Consider the following 22,911-nt stretch of genomic DNA (forward strand, 5'->3'; position numbering starts at 1 on the left):
TAAGGCTGAAATTCCCCTTATTCTGGAACAAAAAGGGAGAAATTTTTCTTATTTGGGGGCAAAAAGGCAGAAATTTCCCTTTTTGGGGCAAAATTGCAGAAATTTAACTTATTTCAGGGTAATAAGTCAGAAATTTCCCTCTTTTTGGGGCAAAAAAAGACAGAAATTCCCTTTTTTGGGGGGGAAAAAGACAGAAATTCCACTTATTTAGAGGCAAAATGGCAGAAATTCCCCTTATTTTGGAGCAAAAATGAAGAAATTTCTCTTTTTTATGTCAAAAAGGTATGCATTCCCCTTATTTTCAGCAAAAAGGCAGAAATTCTCTATATGTTGGGACAAAAAGACAGAAATTCTCCTTATTTTGGGGAAAAACTCAAAAATTCCACTTATTTTGGGGCAAAATTCCAGATATTTAACTTATTTTGGGGCAAAATTGCAGAAATTTCACTTATTTTGGGGCAAAATTCCAGAAATTTCACTTATTTCAGGGTAAAAAGGCAGAAATTTGCCTTATTTTGGGGCAAAAAGGCAGAAATTCCTAATATTTTGTGGCAAAAATGCAGAAATTCCCTTTATTTTGAGGTAAAAATACTGAAATTTCACTTATTTTGGAACAAAAAGGCAGAAATTTTTTTATTTTGGGGCAAAATTGCAGGAATTTACCTTATTTTGGGGCAAAATTGCAGAAATTTCCCTTATTTGGGGCAAAAGTGCAGAAATTTCACTTATTTTCAGGTAAAAAGGCTGAATTTTTTTTATTTTAGGATAAAAAGGGAGAAATTCCCCTTATTTTGGGGCAAAATTGCAGAAATTTTTTTTATTTTGTGGCAAAAAGGCAGAAATTTCTTATATTTTGTGGCATAAAGGCAGAAATTTCTCTTATTATGAGGTAATAAGGCTGAAATTCCCCTTATTCTGGTACAAAAAGGGAGAAATTTCCCTTATTTTGGGGAAATATTGCAGAAATTTCAAATATTTCAGGGCAAAATGGCAGAAATTCCCCTAATTTTGGGGCAAAAAATGAAATCCCTAATTTTTGGGTAAAATTGAAGAAATTTCACTTATTTTGGGACAAAAAGGCAGAAATTCCACTTAATTTCGGGCAAAAAGCAGAAATGATCCATATTTTGGAGCAAAATTGCAGAAATTCCACTAATATTGGTGCAAAAATGCAGAAATTCCCTTTATTTTGGGGCAAAATGCAGAAATTCTCCATATTTTGGTGCAAAAAGGCTGAAATTCCCCTTATTTTGAGGTAAAATTCTGAAATTCCCCATATTTTGGTGCAAAGGCAGAAATTCCTCTTATTTTGGGGCAAAAAGGCACAAATTTCCCTTATTTTAATGCAAAATTGCAGAAATTTCATTTATTTCTGAACAAAAAGGCAGAAATTCCTCTTATTTTGGGGCAAAAAGACAGAAAATTGCCTTTTTTCGGGAGCAAAATGTCAGAAATTCCCCTTCTTTTGGGGCAAAATTGCAGAAATTTCACTTATTTCAGAAAAAAGGCAGAAATTTTTTATTTTGGGGCAAAAAGGCAGAAATTTCTTTTATTTTGGAACAAAATTGCAGAAATTTTTCTTATTTTGAGGCAAAAAGGCAGAAATTCCCCATATTTTGTGGCAAAATGCAGAAATTCCTTTTATTTTGAGGTAAAAAGACTGAAATTCCCCTTATTTTCGGGCAAAAAGTCAGAAATTCCCCTTATTTTGGGGCAAAAAGACAGAAATTTCATTTATTTTTGGGGAAAAGGCAGAAATTGCACTGATTTTGAGTCAAAAGGCAGAAAATCCCCTTATTTTGGGAAAAAAATAAAGAAATTTTTCTATTTTATGGCAAAAAGTTATACATTTCCTTTATTTTCGGGCAAAAAAGCATAAATTTTCCATATTTTTGAGCAAAATTGCAGAAATCCCCCTAATTTTGGGTTAAAAATACAGTAATTTTCTTTATTTTGAGGCAAAAAGGCAGAAATTCTCCTTATTTTGGGGCAAAAGGAAGAAATTCCCCTTATTTTAGGGCAAAATTGCAGAAATTCTCCTTATTTTGGGGCAAAAGGCAGAAATTCTTTTTATGTTAGGGCAAAATTGCAGAAATTTCTCTTATTTGGGGGCAAAAAACAGAAATTCCCTTTATTTTGGGGCAAAATTGCAGAAATTTCCCTTATTATGGAGAAAAATTGCAGATATTTCCCTTATTTTAGGACAAAATTGCAGAAATTTCACTTATTTCAGAGAAAAAATGCAAAAATTTTTCTTATTTTGGGGCAAAAAGTCAGAAATTTCCAATATTTTGGGGCAAAAAGGCAGAAATTTCCCTTATTTTGGGGCAAAATTGCAGAAATTTCACTTATTTAAGGGTAATAAGTCTTAAATTTTCCTTATTTTGGGGCAAAAAAGATAGAAATTCCTTTTGTTTTGGGGGAAAAAGAGAGAAATTCCACTTTTTTAGAGGCAAAAAGGCAGAAATTCCTCTTATATGGAGCAAAAATGAAGAAATTTCCTTTTTTTTATGGCAAAAAGGTATGCATTCCCCTTATTTTCGGGCAAAAAGGCAGAAATTCCCCGGATTTTGGAGCAAAATTGCATTAATTCCCCTAATTGTGGGGCAAAAAGGCAGAATTTCTCTATATGTTGGGGCAATAAAAAGACAGAAATTCTCATTAATTTGGGGCAAAACTCTGAAATTCCACTTATTTTGGGGCAAACTCCAGAAATTTCCTTTATTTTGGGGAAAAATTGCAGAAATTTCACTAATTTTGGGGCAAAATTGCAGAAATTTCACTTATTTCAGGGAAAAAAGGCAGAAATTTTCCTTATTTTGGGGCAAAAAGGCAGAAATTCCTAATATTTTGTGGCAAAAATGCAGAAATTCCCTTTATTTTGAGGTAAAAAGGCTGAAATTTCCCTTATTTTGGGGCAAAAAGGCAGAATTTTTTTTTATTTGGGGCAAAATTGCAGGAATTTATTTAATTTTAGGGCAAAATTGCAGAAATTTCCCTTATTTGAGGCAAAATTGCAGAAAATTCACTTATTTTCAGGTAAAAAGGCTGAAATTTTTTTGGGGGGGGGCAAAAAAGGAGAAATTCCCCTTATTTTGGGGCAAAATTGCAGAAATTTTCCTTATTTTGGGGCAAAAATGCAGAAATTTCTTATATTTTGTGGTAAAAAGGCCGAAATTTCTCTTATTATGAGGTAATAAGGCAGAAATTCCCCTTATTTTGGGCAAAAGAAGACAGAAATTACCTTTGTTTTGGAGGAAAAAGACAGAAATTCCCCTTATTTAGAGGCAAAATGGCAGAAATTCCCCTTATTTTTGAGCAAAAATGAAGAAATTTCTCTTTTTTATGGCAAAAAGGTATGCATTTTCCTTATTTTCGGGCAAAAAGGCAGAAATTCCCCGTATTTTGCAGCAAAATTGCAGAAATTCCCCTAATTTTGGGGCAAAAAGCAGAAATTCCCCTTATTTTGGCGTAAAATTGCAGAAATTTCAAATATTTCAGGGTAAAATGGCAGAAATTACCTTTATTTTGGGGCAAAAAGATGAAGTTCCTAATTTTTGGCTAAAATTGAAGAAATTTTACTTATTTCGGAACAGAAAGGCAGAAATTCCACTTAATTTCTGGCAAAAACGCAGAAATGACCCGTATTTTGGAGCAAAATTGCAGAAATTCCCCTAATATTGGTGCAAAAATGCAGAAATTTCCTTTATTTTTGGGCAAAAAGGCAGAAATTCTCCATATTTTGGTGCAAAAAGGCTGAAATTCCTCTTATTTTGAGGTTAAATGCTGAAATTCCCCATATTTTGGGGCAAAAAGCAGAAATTCCCATTATTTTGGGGCAAAAGCACAAATTTCCCTTATTTTCGGGCAAAATTCCAGAAATTTCATTTATTTCAGGACAAAAAGTCAGAAATTCCCCTTATTTTGGGGCAAAAAGAAGAAATTTCTTTTATTATGGTACAAAATTGAAGAAATTTTCCTTATTTTGGAACAAAAAGGCAGAAATTCCCCATATTTAGTGGCAAAAGGCAGAAATTCTTCTTATTTTGAGGTAAAATGCAGAAATTCCCCTTATTTAGAGGTAAAATGCAGAAATTCCCTTTATTTTGGGGCTAAAAGGCAGAAATTCCCCGTATTTTGAAGCAAAATTGAAGAAATTCTCATAATTTTCAGGCAAAAAGGCAGAAATTCACCTTATTTTGGGGCAAAAAGACAGAAAATCTCCTTTTTTCGGGAGCAAAAAGTCAGAAATTCCTTTTCTTTTGGGGCAAAATTGCAGAAATTTCATTTACATTTGGGCAAAATTGGAGTAATTTTTCTTATTTTGGGGCAAAATTGCAGAAATTTCACTTATTTTAGGGAAAAAAGTATGAAATTTTCTTATTTTGGGGCAAAAAGGCCAAAATTTCTTTTATTTTGGAACAAAATTGCAGAAATTTTTCTTATTTTGAGGCAAAAAGGCACAAATTCCCCTTATTTTGAGGTAAAAAGGCTGAAATTCCCCTTATTTTTGGGTTAAAAGTCAGAAATTCCCCTTATTTTGGGGAAAAAGACAGACATTACGTTTATTTTGGGGGAAAAGGCAGAAATTGCACTTATTTTGAGTGAAAAAGGCGGAAAATCCCCTTATTTTGGGGCAAAAATGAAGAAATTTCCGTTTTTTATTGCAAAAAGGTATACATTCCTTTTATTTTCGGGCAAAAGGCAGAAATTCCTTGTATTTTAGAGCAAAATTGCAGAAATTCCCCTAATTTTGCAGCAAAAATGCAGAAATTCCCCTTATTTGGGGTAAAACTCCAGAAATTTCACTTATTTTGCGGCAAAATGGCAGAAATTCCTTTTATTTTCGGTGAAAAGGCAGAAAATCCCCATATTTTGGAGCAAAATTGCAGAAATTCACATAAATTTGGGGAAAAATACAGTAATTTTCTTTATTTTGGGGCATAAAGGCAGAAATTCTCCTTATTTTGGGGCAAAAGGCAGAAATTCCCTTTATTTTAGAACAAAATTGCAGTAATTCTCCTTATTTTGGGGCAAAAGGCAGAAATTCCCCTTATTTTAGGGCAAAATTGCAGAAATTTTCCTTATTATGGGGAAACATTGCAGATATTTTCCTTATTTTAAAGCAAAATTGCAGAAATTTCACTTATTTCAAAGAAAAAAGCAAAAATGTTTCTTATTTTGAGGCAAAAACGCAGAAATTCACATTATTTTAGGGCAAAAAGGCAGAAATTTTTTTTATTTTGGGGCAAAATTGCAGAAATTTCACTTATTTAAAAATAATAAGTCAGAAATTTTCCTTATTTTGGGGCAAAAAAAAAGAAATTCCCTTTGTTTTGGGGGAAAAAATAGAAATTCCTTTATTTTGGGGCAAAATTGCAGAAATTTCACTTATTTCAGGGTAATAAGTCAGAAATTTTTTTTATTTTGGGGCAAAAAAGACAGAAATTCCCTTTGTTTTGGAAGAAAAAGACAGAAATTCCATTTATTTAGAGGCAAAAAGGCAGAAATTCTCCTTATTTTGGAGCAAAAATGAAGAAATTTCCATTTTTTATGGCAAAAAGGTATGCATTCTTCTTATTTTCGGGCAAAAAGGCAGAAATTCCCCGTATTTTGGAGCAAAATTGCAGAAATTCCCCTAATTGTGGGGCAAAAAGGCAGAAATTCTCTATATGTTGGGGCAAAAAGACAGAAATTCTCTTTATTTTGGGGCAAAACTCAGAAATTCCACTTATTTTGGGGCAAAATTCCAGAAATTTCCCTTATTTTGGGCCAAAATTGCAGAAATTTCATTTATTTTGTGGTAAAATTGCAGAAATTTCACGTATTTCAGGGAAAAAAGGCAGAAATTTTCTTTATTTTGGGGCAAAAATGCAGAAATTCCTAATATTTTGTGGCAAAAATGCAGAAATTCCCCTCATTTTGAAGTAAAAAGGCAAAATTCCCCATATTTGAGGGCAAAAATGCAGAAATTTCCCTTACTTTAGGGCAAAATTGCAGAAATTTCACTTATTACAGGGTAATAAGTCAGAAATTCCCCTTATTTTGGGGCAAAAAAGACAGAAATTCCCTTTGTTTTGGGAAAAAAAGACAGAAATTCCACTTAATTAGAGGCAAAAAGGCAAAAATTCCCCTTATTTTGGAGCAAAAATGAAGAAATTTCCATTTTTTTAAGGCAAAAAAATATGCATTCTCCTTATTTTCGGGCAAAAATGCAGAAATTCCCCATATTTTGGGGCAAAAGGCAGAAATTCTGTTTATTTTGGGGTAAAATGCAGAAATTTCCCTTATTAGAGGTAAAAGGCAGAAATTCCCTTTATTTTTGGGCTAAAAGGCAGAAATTCCCCGTATTTTTAAGCAAAATTGTTGAAATTCTCATAATTTTCGGGCAAAAAGGCAGAAATTTTCCTTATTTTGGGGCAAAAAGACAGAAAATCTTTTTTTTTGGGAGCAAAAAGTCAGAAATTCCCTTTATTTTGGGGCAAAACTGCCGAAATTTCCTTTACATTTGGGCAAAATTGCAGAAATTTCCCTTATTTTGGGGCAGAATTGCAGAAATTTCACTTATTTCAGAAAAAAGGCAGAAATTTTCTTATTTTGGGCCAAAAAGGCAGAAATTTCTTTTATTTTGGTACAAAAATGCAGAAATTTTTTCTATTTTGGGGCAAAAAGGCAGAAATTCTCCATATTTTGAGGCAAAAAGGCAGAAATTCCCCTTATTTTGAAGTAAAAAGGCTGAAATTCCCCTTATTTTCAGGGAAAAAGTCAGAAAGTTCCTTCATGTTAGGGAAAAAACAGAAATTTTGTTTATTTTTGGGGAAAAGGCAGAAATTGCACTTATTTTGAGTCAAAAAGGCGGAAAATCCCCTTATTTTGGGGCAAAAATGAAGAAATTTCCCTTTTTATGGCAAAAAGGTATACATTCCCTTTATTTTCAGGCAAAAAGGCAGACATTCCCTGTATTTTGGAGCAAAATTGCAGAAATTCCCCTAATTTTGGGGCAAAAAGGCCGAAATTCCCCTTATTTTTGGGGTAAAACTGCAGAAATTTCACTTATTTCGCGGCAAAATGGCAGAAATTCCCCTTATTCTCGGCGAAAAAGGCAGAAAATCCCCGTATTTTGGAGAAAAATTGCAGATATTCACCTAATTTAGTGGTAAAAAATACAGTAATTTTCTTTATTTTGGAACATAAAGGCAGAAATTCTCCTTATATTGGGTCAAAAGGCAGAAATTCCCCTTATTTTAGGGCAAAATTGCAGAAATTTCCCTTATTTGAAGGCAAAAAACAGAAATTCCCCTTATTTTGGGGCAAAATTGCAGAAATTTCCCTTATTATGGGGAAAAATTGCAGAAATTTCCCTTATTTTAGGGCAAAATTGCAGAAATTTCACTTATTTCAGAGAAAAAAAGCAAAAATTTTTCTTATTTTGGGGCAAAAATGCAGAAATTCCCATTATTTTGGGGCAAAAAAACAGAAATTCACCTTATTTTGCAGTAAAATTGCAAAAATTTCACAAATTTTAGGGCAAAAAGGCAGAAATTTTCTTTATTTTGGGGCAAAATTGCAGAAATTTCACTTATTTTAGGGTAATAAGTCACAAATTTTCCTTATTTTGGGGCAAAAAAGACAGAAATTCCCTTTGTTTTGGAAGAAAAAGACAGAAATTCCATTTATTTAGAGGCAAAAAGGCAGAAATTCCCCTTATTTTGGAGCAAAAATGAAGAAATTTCCATTTTTTATGGCAAAAAGGTATGCATTCTTCTAATTTTGGGGCAAAAAGGCAGAAATTTCCTGTATTTTTGACTAAAATTGCAGAAATTCCCCTAATTGTGGGGGAAAAAGGGAGAAATTCTCTATATGTTGGGGCAAAAAGACAGAAATTCTCTTTATTTTGGGGCAAAACTCAGAAATTCCACTTATTTTGGGGCAAAATACCAGAAATTTCCCTTATTTTAGGGCAAAATTGCAGAAATTTCATTTATTTTGTGGTAAAATTGCAGAAATTTCACTTATTTCAGGAAAAAAAGGCAAAAATTTTCCTTATTTTGGGGCAAAAATGCTGAAATTCCCCATATTTGGGGGCAAAAAGGCAGAAATTTCCCTTATTTTGGGGCAAAATTCCAGAAATTTCACTTATTTCAGGGTAATAAGTCAGAAATTCCCCTTATTTTGTGGCAAAAAAGACAGAAATTCCCTTTGTTTTGAAGAAAAAAGACAGAAATTCCACTTATTTAGAGGCAAAAAGGCAGAAATTCCCCTTATTTTGGAGCAAAAATAAAGAAATTTCCATTTTTTATGGCGAAAAGGTATGCATTCTTCTTATTTACGGGCAAAAAGGAAGAAATTCCCCGTATTTTGGAGCAAAATTGCAGAAATTCCCCTAATTTTGGGGCAAAAGGCAGAAATTCCCTTTATTTTTGGGCAAAAATCAGAAATTCCCCTTACTTTGGGGCAAAATTCCAGAAATTTCCTTTATTTTGGGGCAAAATTGCAGGAATTTACATTACTTTTGGGCAAAATTGCAAAAATTTCCCGTATTTGGGTCAAAATTGCAGAATATTCACTTATTTTCAGGAAAAAAGGCTGAAATTTCCTTTATTTTGGGGCAAAAAGGGAGAAATTCCCTTTATTTTGGGGCAAAATTGCAGAAATGTTCCTTATTTTGGGGCAAAAAGGCAGAAATTCCTATTATTTTGTGGCAAAAGGCAGAAATTTTCCTTATTTTGAGGTAATAAGGCTAAAATTCCCCTTATTTTTGGGCAAAAAGGCAGAAATTCCCCTTATTTTGGAGCAAAAAAGCAGAAATTTCAAATATTTTAGGGCAAAATGGCAGAAATTCCCCTTATTTTGTGGCAAAAATGCAGAAATTCCTTTTATTTTGGGGAAAAACGACAGAAATGACCCGTATTTTGGAACAAAATTGCAGAAATTCTTCTAATATTGGTGCAAAAATGTAGAAATTCCTTTTATTTTGGGGCAAAAAAGCAGAAATTCCCCATATTTTGAAGCAAAATTGCAGAAATTCTCATAATTTTCAGGCAAAAAGACAGAAATTCTTCTTATTTTGGGGCAAAAAGACAGAAAATTTCCTTTTTTCGGAGGCAAAAAGTCAGAAATTATTCTTATTTTGGGGCAAAATTGCAGAAATTTCCTTTATTTTGGGGCAAAATTGCAGAAATTTCACTTATTTCAGAATAAAGGCAGAAATTTTGTTATTTTGGGGCAAAAAGGCAGAAATTTCATTTATTTTGTGGTAAAATTGCAGAAATTTCACTTATTTCAGGGAAAAAAGGCAGAAATTTTCCTTATTTTGGGGCAAAAATGCAGAAATTCCTAATATTTTGTGGCAAAAATGCAGAAATTCCCCTTATTTTGAAGTAAAAAGGCTAAAATTCCCCATATTTGGGGACAAAAACGTAGAAATTTCCCGTATTTTGGGGCAAAATTGCAGAAATTTCACTTATTTCAGGGTAATAACTCAGAAATTCCCCTTATTTTGGGGCAAAAAAACAGAAATTCCCTTTGTTTTGGGGAAAAAAGACAGAAATTCCACTTATTTAGAGGCAAAAAGGCAGAAATTCCCCTTATTTTGGAGCAAAAATGAAGAAATTTACCTTTTTTAAGGCAAAAAAATATGCATTCTACTTATTTTCGGGCAAAAAGGCAGAAATTCCCCATATTTTGAGGCAAAAGGCAGAAATTCTTTTTATTTTGGGGTAAAATGCAGAAATTCCTCTTATTAGAGGTAAAATGCAGAAATTCCCTTTATTTTTGGGCTAAAAGGCAGAAATTCCCCGTATTTTTAAGCAAAATTGCAGAAATTCTCATAATTTTCAGGCAAAAAGGCAGAAATTCTCCTTATTTTGGGGCAAAAAGACAGAAAATCTCCTTTTTTGGGAGCAAAAAGTCAGAAATTCCCCTTATTTTGGGGCAAAACTGCCGAAATTTCTTTTACATTTGGGCAAAATTGCAGAAATATCCCTTATTTGGGGGCAAAATTGCAGAAATTTCACTTATTTCAGAAAAAAGGCAGAAATTTTCTTATTTTGGGGCAAAAAGGCAGAAATTTCTTTTATTTTGTTTCAAAAATGTAGAAATTTTTCTTATTTTGGGGCAAAAAGGCAGAAATTCCCCATATTTTGGGGCAAAAAGGCAGAAATTCCGCATATTTTGGGTAAAAAGGAAGAAATTCCCCTTATTTTGAAGTAAAAAGCCTGAAATTCCCCTTCTTTTCTGGCAAAAAGTCAGAAATTTCCTTCATGTTAGGAAAAGAAACAGAAATTTTGTTTATTTTTGGGGAAAAGGCAGAAATTGCACTTATTTTGAGTCAAAAAGGCGGAAAATCCCCTTATTTTGGGGCAAAAATGAAGAAATTTCCCTTTTTATGGCAAAAAGGTATACATTCCCTTTATTTTCAGGCAAAAAGGCAGAAATTCCCTGTATTTTGGAGCAAAATTGCAGAAATTCCCCTAATTTTGGAAGAAAAAGTCAGAAAATCCCCTCATTTTGGGGTAAAACTGCAGAAATTTCACTTATTTCACAGGAAAATGGCAGAAATTCCCCTTATTCTCGGCGAAAAAGGCAGAAAATCCCCGTATTTTGGAGCAAAATTGCAGAAATTCACCTAATTTAGGGGTAAAAAATACAGTAATTTTCTTTATTTTGGAACATAAAGGTAGAAATTCTCCTTATTTTGGGGCAAAAGGCAGAAATTCCCCTCATTTTAGGGCAAAATTGCAGAAATTTCCCTTATTTGAAGGCAAAAAACAGAAATTCCCCTTATTTTGGGGCAAAATTGCAGAAATATCCCTTATTATGGGGAAAAATTGCAGAAATTTCCCTTATTTTAGGGCAGAATTGCAGAAATTTCACTTATTTTAGAGAAAAAAAAGCAAAAATTTTTCTTATTTTGGGGCAAAAATGCAGAAATTCCCAATATTTTGGGGCAAAAAGACAGAAATTCACCTTATTTTGCAGTAAAATTGCAAAAATTTCACATATTTCAGGGCAAAAAGGCAGAAATTTCCCTTATTTTGTGGCAAAATTGCAGAAATTTCACTTATTTCAGGGTAATAAGTCAGAAATTTTCCTTATTTTGGGGCAAATAAGACAGAAATTCCCTTTGTTTTGGAAGAAAAAGAGAAATTATATTTATTTAGAGGCAAAATGGCAGAAATTCCCCTTATTTTGGAGCAAAAATGAAGAAATTTCCATTTTTTATGGCAAAAAGTTATGCATTCTTCTTATTTTCGGGCAAAAAGGCAGAAATTCCCTGTATTTTGGAGCAAAATTGCAGAAATTCCCCTAATTGTGGGGCAAAAAGGCAGAAATTCTCTATATGTTGGGGCAAAAAGACAGAAATTCTCCTTATTTTGGGGACAAACTAAGAAATTCCACTTATTTTGGGGCAAAATTCCATAAATTTCCCTTATTTTGGGGCAAAATTGCAGAAATTTCATTTATTTTGTGGTAAAATTGCAGAAATTTCACTTATTTCAGGGAAAAAAGGCAGAAATTTTCCTTATTTTGGGGCAAAAATGCAGAAATTCCTAATATTTTGTGGCAAAAATGCAGAAATTCCCCTTATTTTGAAATAAAAATGAAGAAATTTCCATTTTTTAAGGCAAAAAAATATGCATTCTCCTTATTTTCGGGCAAAAAGGCAGAAATTCCCCATATTTTGGGGCAAAAGGCAGAAATCCTGTTTATTTTGGGGTAAAATGCAGAAATTCCCCTTATTAGAGGTAAAAAGCAAAAATTCCCTTTATTTATGGGCTAAAAGGCAGAAATTCCCCGTATTTTTAAGCAAAATTGCAGAAATTCTCATAATTTTCGGGCAAAAAGGCAGAAATTTTCCTTATTTTGGGGCAAAAAGACAGAAAATCTCCTTTTTTGGGAGCAAAAAGTCAGAAATTCCCCTTATTTTGGGGCAAAACTGCCGAAATTTCCTTTACATTTGGGCAAAATTGCAGAAATTTCCCTTATTTTGGGGCAGAATTGCAGAAATTTCACTTATTTCAGAAAATAGGCAGAAATTTTCTTATTTTGGGGCAAAAAGGCAGAAATTTCTTTTATTTTGGTACAAAAATGCAGAAATTTTTCCTATTTTGGGGCAAAAAGGCAGAAATTCTCCATATTTTGAGGCAAAAAGGCAGAAATTCCCCTTATTTTGAAGTAAAAAGGCTGAAATTCTTCTTATTTTCGGGCAAAAAGTCAGAAATTTCCTTCATGTTAGGGAAAAAACAGAAATTTTGTTTATTTTTGGGGAAAAGGCAGAAATTGCACTTATTTTGAGTCAAAAAGGCGGAAAATCCCCTTATTTGGGGGCAAAAATGAAGAAATTTCCCTTTTTATGGCAAAAAGGTATACATTCCCTTTATTTTCAGGCAAAAAGGCAGACATTCCCTGTATTTTGGAGCAAAATTGCAGAAATTCCCCTAATTTTGGGGCAAAAAGGCAGAAATTCCCCTTATTTTTGGGGTAAAACTGCAGAAATTTCACTTATTTCGCGGCAAAATGGCAGAAATTCCCCTTATTCTCGGCGAAAAAGGCAGAAAATCCCCGTATTTTGGAGAAAAATTGCAGATATTCACCTAATTTAGTGGTAAAAAATACAGTAATTTTCTTTATTTTGGAACATAAAGGCAGAAATTCTCCTTATATTGGGTCAAAAGGCAGAAATTCCCCTTATTTTAGGGCAAAATTGCAGAAATTTCCCTTATTTGAAGGCAAAAAACAGAAATTCCCCTTATTTTGGGGCAAAATTGCAGAAATTTCCCTTATTATGGGGAAAAATTGCAGAAATTTCCCTTATTTTAGGGCAAAATTGCAGAAATTTCACTTATTTCAGAGAAAAAAAGCAAAAATTTTTCTTATTTTGGGGCAAAAATGCAGAAATTCCCATTATTTTGGGGCAAAAAAACAGAAATTCACCTTATTTTGCAGTAAAATTGCAAAAATTTCACAAATTTTAGGGCAAAAAGGCAGAAATTTTCTTTATTTTGGGGCAAAATTGCAGAAATTTCACTTATTTCAGGGTAATAAGTCACAAATTTTCCTTATTTTGGGGCAAAAAAGACAGAAATTCCCTTTGTTTTGGAAGAAAAAGACAGAAATTCCATTTATTTAGAGGCAAAAAGGCAGAAATTCCCCTTATTTTGGAGCAAAAATGAAGAAATTTCCATTTTTTTATGGCAAAAAGGTATGCATTCTTCTAATTTTGGGGCAAAAAGGCAGAAATTTCCTGTATTTTTGACTAAAATTGCAGAAATTCCCCTAATTGTGGGGGAAAAAGGGAGAAATTCTCTATATGTTGGGGCAAAAAGACAGAAATTCTCTTTATTTTGGGGCAAAACTCAGAAATTCCACTTATTTTGGGGCAAAATACCAGAAATTTCCCTTATTTTAGGGCAAAATTGCAGAAATTTCATTTATTTTGTGGTAAAATTGCAGAAATTTCACTTATTTCAGGAAAAAAAGGCAAAAATTTTCCTTATTTTGGGGCAAAAATGCTGAAATTCCCCATATTTGGGGGCAAAAAGGCAGAAATTTCCCTTATTTTGGGGCAAAATTCCAGAAATTTCACTTATTTCAGGGTAATAAGTCAGAAATTCCCCTTATTTTGTGGCAAAAAAGACAGAAATTCCCTTTGTTTTGAAGAAAAAAGACAGAAATTCCACTTATTTAGAGGCAAAAAGGCAGAAATTCCCCTTATTTTGGAGCAAAAATAAAGAAATTTCCATTTTTTATGGCGAAAAGGTATGCATTCTTCTTATTTACGGGCAAAAAGGAAGAAATTCCCCGTATTTTGGAGCAAAATTGCAGAAATTCCCCTAATTTTGGGGCAAAAGGCAGAAATTCCCTTTATTTTTGGGCAAAAATCAGAAATTCCCCTTACTTTGGGGCAAAATTCCAGAAATTTCCTTTATTTTGGGGCAAAATTGCAGGAATTTACATTACTTTTGGGCAAAATTGCAAAAATTTCCCGTATTTGGGTCAAAATTGCAGAATATTCACTTATTTTCAGGAAAAAAGGCTGAAATTTCCTTTATTTTGGGGCAAAAAGGGAGAAATTCCCTTTATTTTGGGGCAAAATTGCAGAAATGTTCCTTATTTTGGGGCAAAAAGGCAGAAATTCCTATTATTTTGTGGCAAAAGGCAGAAATTTTCCTTATTTTGAGGTAATAAGGCTAAAATTCCCCTTATTTTTGGGCAAAAAGGCAGAAATTCCCCTTATTTTGGAGCAAAAAAGCAGAAATTTCAAATATTTTAGGGCAAAATGGCAGAAATTCCCCTTATTTTGTGGCAAAAATGCAGAAATTCCTTTTATTTTGGGGAAAAACGACAGAAATGACCCGTATTTTGGAACAAAATTGCAGAAATTCTTCTAATATTGGTGCAAAAATGTAGAAATTCCTTTTATTTTGGGGCAAAAAAGCAGAAATTCCCCATATTTTGAAGCAAAATTGCAGAAATTCTCATAATTTTCAGGCAAAAAGACAGAAATTCTTCTTATTTTGGGGCAAAAAGACAGAAAATTTCCTTTTTTCGGAGGCAAAAAGTCAGAAATTATTCTTATTTTGGGGCAAAATTGCAGAAATTTCCTTTACATTTGGGCAAAATTGCAGAAATTTCCTTTATTTTGGGGCAAAATTGCAGAAATTTCACTTATTTCAGAATAAAGGCAGAAATTTTGTTATTTTGGGGCAAAAAGGCAGAAATTTCATTTATTTTGTGGTAAAATTGCAGAAATTTCACTTATTTCAGGGAAAAAAGGCAGAAATTTTCCTTATTTTGGGGCAAAAATGCAGAAATTCCTAATATTTTGTGGCAAAAATGCAGAAATTCCCCTTATTTTGAAGTAAAAAGGCTAAAATTCCCCATATTTGGGGACAAAAACGTAGAAATTTCCCGTATTATGGGGCAAAATTGCAGAAATTTCACTTATTTCAGGGTAATAACTCAGAAATTTTCCTTATTTTGGGGCAAAAAACAGAAATTCCCTTTGTTTTGGGGAAAAAAGACAGAAATTCCACTTATTTAGAGGCAAAAAGGCAGAAATTCCCCTTATTTTGGAGCAAAAATGAAGAAATTTACCTTTTTTAAGGCAAAAAAATATGCATTCTACTTATTTTCGGGCAAAAAGGCAGAAATTCCCCATATTTTGAGGCAAAAGGCAGAAATTCTTTTTATTTTGGGGTAAAATGCAGAAATTCCTCTTATTAGAGGTAAAATGCAGAAATTCCCTTTATTTTTGGGCTAAAAGGCAGAAATTCCCCGTATTTTTAAGCAAAATTGCAGAAATTCTCATAATTTTCAGGCAAAAAGGCAGAAATTCTCCTTATTTTGGGGCAAAAAGACAGAAAATCTCCTTTTTTGGGAGCAAAAAGTCAGAAATTCCCCTTATTTTGGGGCAAAACTGCCGAAATTTCTTTTACATTTGGGCAAAATTGCAGAAATATCCCTTATTTGGGGGCAAAATTGCAGAAATTTCACTTATTTCAGAAAAAAGGCAGAAATTTTCTTATTTTGGGGCAAAAAGGCAGAAATTTCTTTTATTTTGTTTCAAAAATGTAGAAATTTTTCTTATTTTGGGGCAAAAAGGCAGAAATTCCCCATATTTTGGGGCAAAAAGGCAGAAATTCCGCATATTTTGGGTAAAAAGGAAGAAATTCCCCTTATTTTGAAGTAAAAAGCCTGAAATTCCCCTTCTTTTCTGGCAAAAAGTCAGAAATTTCCTTCATGTTAGGAAAAGAAACAGAAATTTTGTTTATTTTTGGGGAAAAGGCAGAAATTGCACTTATTTTGAGTCAAAAAGGCGGAAAATCCCCTTATTTTGGGGCAAAAATGAAGAAATTTCCCTTTTTATGGCAAAAAAGGTATACATTTCCTTTATTTTCAGGCAAAAAGGCAGAAATTCCCTGTATTTTGGAGCAAAATTGCAGAAATTCCCCTAATTTTGGAAGAAAAAGTCAGAAAATCCCCTCATTTTGGGGTAAAACTGCAGAAATTTCACTTATTTCACAGGAAAATGGCAGAAATTCCCCTTATTCTCGGCGAAAAAGGCAGAAAATCCCCGTATTTTGGAGCAAAATTGCAGAAATTCACCTAATTTAGGGGTAAAAAATACAGTAATTTTCTTTATTTTGGAACATAAAGGTAGAAATTCTCCTTATTTTGGGGCAAAAGGCAGAAATTCCCCTCATTTTAGGGCAAAATTGCAGAAATTTCCCTTATTTGAAGGCAAAAAACAGAAATTCCCCTTATTTTGGGGCAAAATTGCAGAAATATCCCTTATTATGGGGAAAAATTGCAGAAATTTCCCTTATTTTAGGGCAGAATTGCAGAAATTTCACTTATTTTAGAGAAAAAAAAGCAAAAATTTTTCTTATTTTGGGGCAAAAATGCAGAAATTCCCAATATTTTGGGGCAAAAAGACAGAAATTCACCTTATTTTGCGGTAAAATTGCAAAAATTTCACATATTTCAGGGCAAAAAGGCAGAAATTTCCCTTATTTTGTGGCAAAATTGCAGAAATTTCACTTATTTCAGGGTAATAAGTCAGAAATTTTCCTTATTTTGGGGCAAATAAGACAGAAATTCCCTTTGTTTTGGAAGAAAAAGAGAAATTATATTTATTTAGAGGCAAAATGGCAGAAATTCCCCTTATTTTGGAGCAAAAATGAAGAAATTTCCATTTTTTATGGCAAAAAGTTATGCATTCTTCTTATTTTCGGGCAAAAAGGCAGACATTCCCTGTATTTTGGAGCAAAATTGCAGAAATTCCCCTAATTGTGGGGCAAAAAGGCAGAAATTCTCTATATGTTGGGGCAAAAAGACAGAAATTCTCCTTATTTTGGGGACAAACTAAGAAATTCCACTTATTTTGGGGCAAAATTCCATAAATTTCCCTTATTTTGGGGCAAAATTGCAGAAATTTCATTTATTTTGTGGTAAAATTGCAGAAATTTCACTTATTTCAGGGAAAAAAGGCAGAAATTTTCCTTATTTTGGGGCAAAAATGCAGAAATTCCTAATATTTTGTGGCAAAAATGCAGAAATTCCCCTTATTTTGAAATAAAAATGAAGAAATTTCCATTTTTTAAGGCAAAAAAATATGCATTCTCCTTATTTTCGGGCAAAAAGGCAGAAATTCCCCATATTTTGGGGCAAAAGGCAGAAATCCTGTTTATTTTGGGGTAAAATGCAGAAATTCCCCTTATTAGAGGTAAAAAGCAAAAATTCCCTTTATTTATGGGCTAAAAGGCAGAAATTCCCCGTATTTTTAAGCAAAATTGCAGAAATTCTCATAATTTTCGGGCAAAAAGGCAGAAATTTTCCTTATTTTGGGGCAAAAAGACAGAAAATCTCCTTTTTTGGGAGCAAAAAGTCAGAAATTCCCCTTATTTTGGGGCAAAACTGCCGAAATTTCCTTTACATTTGGGCAAAATTGCAGAAATTTCCCTTATTTTGGGGCAGAATTGCAGAAATTTCACTTATTTCAGAAAATAGGCAGAAATTTTCTTATTTTGGGGCAAAAAGGCAGAAATTTCTTTTATTTTGGTACAAAAATGCAGAAATTTTTCCTATTTTGGGGCAAAAAGGCAGAAATTCTCCATATTTTGAGGCAATAAGGCAGAAATTCCCCTTATTTTGAAGTAAAAAGGCTGAAATTCTTCTTATTTTCGGGCAAAAAGTCAGAAATTTCCTTCATGTTAGGGAAAAAACAGAAATTTTGTTTATTTTTGGGGAAAAGGCAGAAATTGCACTTATTTTGAGTCAAAAAGGCGGAAAATCCCCTTATTTGGGGGCAAAAATGAAGAAATTTCCCTTTTTATGGCAAAAAGGTATACATTCCCTTTATTTTCAGGCAAAAAGGCAGACATTCCCTGTATTTTGGAGCAAAATTGCAGAAATTCCCCTAATTTTGGGGCAAAAAGGCAGAAATTCCCCTTATTTTTGGGGTAAAACTGCAGAAATTTCACTTATTTCGCGGCAAAATGGCAGAAATTCCCCTTATTCTCGGCGAAAAAGGCAGAAAATCCCCGTATTTTGGAGAAAAATTGCAGATATTCACCTAATTTAGTGGTAAAAAATACAGTAATTTTCTTTATTTTGGAACATAAAGGCAGAAATTCTCCTTATATTGGGTCAAAAGGCAGAAATTCCCCTTATTTTAGGGCAAAATTGCAGAAATTTCCCTTATTTGAAGGCAAAAAACAGAAATTCCCCTTATTTTGGGGCAAAATTGCAGAAATTTCCCTTATTATGGGGAAAAATTGCAGAAATTTCCCTTATTTTAGGGCAAAATTGCAGAAATTTCACTTATTTCAGAGAAAAAAAGCAAAAATTTTTCTTATTTTGGGGCAAAAATGCAGAAATTCCCATTATTTTGGGGCAAAAAACAGAAATTCACCTTATTTTGCAGTAAAATTGCAAAAATTTCACAAATTATAGGGCAAAAAGGCAGAAATTTTCTTTATTTTGGGGCAAAATTGCAGAAATTTCACTTATTTCAGGGTAATAAGTCACAAATTTTCCTTATTTTGGGGCAAAAAAGACAGAAATTCCCTTTGTTTTGGAAGAAAAAGACAGAAATTCCATTTATTTAGAGGCAAAAAGGCAGAAATTCCCCTTATTTTGGAGCAAAAATGAAGAAATTTCCATTTTTTTATGGCAAAAAGGTATGCATTCTTCTAATTTTGGGGCAAAAAGGCAGAAATTTCCTGTATTTTTGACTAAAATTGCAGAAATTCCCCTAATTGTGGGGGAAAAAGGGAGAAATTCTCTATATGTTGGGGCAAAAAGACAGAAATTCTCTTTATTTTGGGGCAAAACTCAGAAATTCCACTTATTTTGGGGCAAAATACCAGAAATTTCCCTTATTTTAGGGCAAAATTGCAGAAATTTCATTTATTTTGTGGTAAAATTGCAGAAATTTCACTTATTTCAGGAAAAAAAGGCAAAAATTTTCCTTATTTTGGGGCAAAAATGCTGAAATTCCCCATATTTGGGGGCAAAAAGGCAGAAATTTCCCTTATTTTGGGGCAAAATTCCAGAAATTTCACTTATTTCAGGGTAATAAGTCAGAAATTCCCCTTATTTTGTGGCAAAAAAGACAGAAATTCCCTTTGTTTTGAAGAAAAAAGACAGAAATTCCACTTATTTAGAGGCAAAAAGGCAGAAATTCCCCTTATTTTGGAGCAAAAATAAAGAAATTTCCATTTTTTATGGCGAAAAGGTATGCATTCTTCTTATTTACGGGCAAAAAGGAAGAAATTCCCCGTATTTTGGAGCAAAATTGCAGAAATTCCCCTAATTTTGGGGCAAAAGGCAGAAATTCCCTTTATTTTTGGGCAAAAATCAGAAATTCCCCTTACTTTGGGGCAAAATTCCAGAAATTTCCTTTATTTTGGGGCAAAATTGCAGGAATTTACATTACTTTTGGGCAAAATTGCAAAAATTTCCCGTATTTGGGTCAAAATTGCAGAATATTCACTTATTTTCAGGAAAAAAGGCTGAAATTTCCTTTATTTTGGGGCAAAAAGGGAGAAATTCCCTTTATTTTGGGGCAAAATTGCAGAAATGTTCCTTATTTTGGGGCAAAAAGGCAGAAATTCCTATTATTTTGTGGCAAAAGGCAGAAATTTTCCTTATTTTGAGGTAATAAGGCTAAAATTCCCCTTATTTTTGGGCAAAAAGGCAGAAATTCCCCTTATTTTGGAGCAAAAAAGCAGAAATTTCAAATATTTTAGGGCAAAATGGCAGAAATTCCCCTTATTTTGTGGCAAAAATGCAGAAATTCCTTTTATTTTGGGGAAAAACGACAGAAATGACCCGTATTTTGGAACAAAATTGCAGAAATTCTTCTAATATTGGTGCAAAAATGTAGAAATTCCTTTTATTTTGGGGCAAAAAAGCAGAAATTCCCCATATTTTGAAGCAAAATTGCAGAAATTCTCATAATTTTCAGGCAAAAAGACAGAAATTCTTCTTATTTTGGGGCAAAAAGACAGAAAATTTCCTTTTTTCGGAGGCAAAAAGTCAGAAATTATTCTTATTTTGGGGCAAAATTGCAGAAATTTCCTTTACATTTGGGCAAAATTGCAGAAATTTCCTTTATTTTGGGGCAAAATTGCAGAAATTTCACTTATTTCAGAATAAAGGCAGAAATTTTGTTATTTTGGGGCAAAAAGGCAGAAATTTCATTTATTTTGTGGTAAAATTGCAGAAATTTCACTTATTTCAGGGAAAAAAGGCAGAAATTTTCCTTATTTTGGGGCAAAAATGCAGAAATTCCTAATATTTTGTGGCAAAAATGTAGAAATTCCCCTTATTTTGAAGTAAAAAGGCTAAAATTCCCCATATTTGGGGACAAAAACGTAGAAATTTCCCGTATTATGGGGCAAAATTGCAGAAATTTCACTTATTTCAGGGTAATAACTCAGAAATTTTCCTTATTTTGGGGCAAAAAACAGAAATTCCCTTTGTTTTGGGGAAAAAAGACAGAAATTCCACTTATTTAGAGGCAAAAAGGCAGAAATTCCCCTTATTTTGGAGCAAAAATGAAGAAATTTACCTTTTTTAAGGCAAAAAAATATGCATTCTACTTATTTTCGGGCAAAAAGGCAGAAATTCCCCATATTTTGAGGCAAAAGGCAGAAATTCTTTTTATTTTGGGGTAAAATGCAGAAATTCCTCTTATTAGAGGTAAAATGCAGAAATTCCCTTTATTTTTGGGCTAAAAGGCAGAAATTCCCCGTATTTTTAAGCAAAATTGCAGAAATTCTCATAATTTTCAGGCAAAAAGGCAGAAATTCTCCTTATTTTGGGGCAAAAAGACAGAAAATCTCCTTTTTTGGGAGCAAAAAGTCAGAAATTCCCCTTATTTTGGGGCAAAACTGCCGAAATTTCTTTTACATTTGGGCAAAATTGCAGAAATATCCCTTATTTGGGGGCAAAATTGCAGAAATTTCACTTATTTCAGAAAAAAGGCAGAAATTTTCTTATTTTGGGGCAAAAAGGCAGAAATTTCTTTTATTTTGTTTCAAAAATGTAGAAATTTTTCTTATTTTGGGGCAAAAAGGCAGAAATTCCCCATATTTTGGGGCAAAAAGGCAGAAATTCCGCATATTTTGGGTAAAAAGGAAGAAATTCCCCTTATTTTGAAGTAAAAAGCCTGAAATTCCCCTTCTTTTCTGGCAAAAAGTCAGAAATTTCCTTCATGTTAGGAAAAGAAACAGAAATTTTGTTTATTTTTGGGGAAAAGGCAGAAATTGCACTTATTTTGAGTCAAAAAGGCGGAAAATCCCCTTATTTTGGGGCAAAAATGAAGAAATTTCCCTTTTTATGGCAAAAAGGTATACATTCCCTTTATTTTCAGGCAAAAAGGCAGAAATTCCCTGTATTTTGGAGCAAAATTGCAGAAATTCCCCTAATTTTGGAAGAAAAAGTCAGAAAATCCCCTCATTTTGGGGTAAAACTGCAGAAATTTCACTTATTTCACAGGAAAATGGCAGAAATTCCCCTTATTCTCGGCGAAAAAGGCAGAAAATCCCCGTATTTTGGAGCAAAATTGCAGAAATTCACCTAATTTAGGGGTAAAAAATACAGTAATTTTCTTTATTTTGGAACATAAAGGTAGAAATTCTCCTTATTTTGGGGCAAAAGGCAGAAATTCCCCTCATTTTAGGGCAAAATTGCAGAAATTTCCCTTATTTGAAGGCAAAAAACAGAAATTCCCCTTATTTTGGGGCAAAATTGCAGAAATATCCCTTATTATGGGGAAAAATTGCAGAAATTTCCCTTATTTTAGGGCAGAATTGCAGAAATTTCACTTATTTTAGAGAAAAAAAAGCAAAAATTTTTCTTATTTTGGGGCAAAAATGCAGAAATTCCCAATATTTTGGGGCAAAAAGACAGAAATTCACCTTATTTTGCGGTAAAATTGCAAAAATTTCACATATTTCAGGGCAAAAAGGCAGAAATTTCCCTTATTTTGTGGCAAAATTGCAGAAATTTCACTTATTTCAGGGTAATAAGTCAGAAATTTTCCTTATTTTGGGGCAAATAAGACAGAAATTCCCTTTGTTTTGGAAGAAAAAGAGAAATTATATTTATTTAGAGGCAAAATGGCAGAAATTCCCCTTATTTTGGAGCAAAAATGAAGAAATTTCCATTTTTTATGGCAAAAAGTTATGCATTCTTCTTATTTTCGGGCAAAAAGGCAGACATTCCCTGTATTTTGGAGCAAAATTGCAGAAATTCCCCTAATTGTGGGGCAAAAAGGCAGAAATTCTCTATATGTTGGGGCAAAATGACAGAAATTCTCCTTATTTTGGGGACAAACTAAGAAATTCCACTTATTTTGGGGCAAAATTCCATAAATTTCCCTTATTTTGGGGCAAAATTGCAGAAATTTCATTTATTTTGTGGTAAAATTGCAGAAATTTCACTTATTTCAGGGAAAAAAGGCAGAAATTTTCCTTATTTTGGGGCAAAAATGCAGAAATTCCTAATATTTTGTGGCAAAAATGCAGAAATTCCCCTTATTTTGAAATAAAAATGAAGAAATTTCCATTTATTTAAGGCAAAAAAATATGCATTCTCCTTATTTTCGGGCAAAAAGGCAGAAATTCCCCATATTTTGGGGCAAAAGGCAGAAATCCTGTTTATTTTGGGGTAAAATGCAGAAATTCCCCTTATTAGAGGTAAAAAGCAAAAATTCCCTTTATTTATGGGCTAAAAGGCAGAAATTCCCCGTATTTTTAAGCAAAATTGCAGAAATTCTCATAATTTTCGGGCAAAAAGGCAGAAATTTTCCTTATTTTGGGGCAAAAAGACAGAAAATCTCCTTTTTTGGGAGCAAAAAGTCAGAAATTCCCCTTATTTTGGGGCAAAACTGCCGAA

The sequence above is a fragment of the Micromys minutus genome (genome assembly GCF_963924665.1).
Source record: "Micromys minutus genome assembly, contig: SCAFFOLD_43, whole genome shotgun sequence".
In the NCBI taxonomy this organism is placed as follows: domain Eukaryota; kingdom Metazoa; phylum Chordata; class Mammalia; order Rodentia; family Muridae; genus Micromys; species Micromys minutus.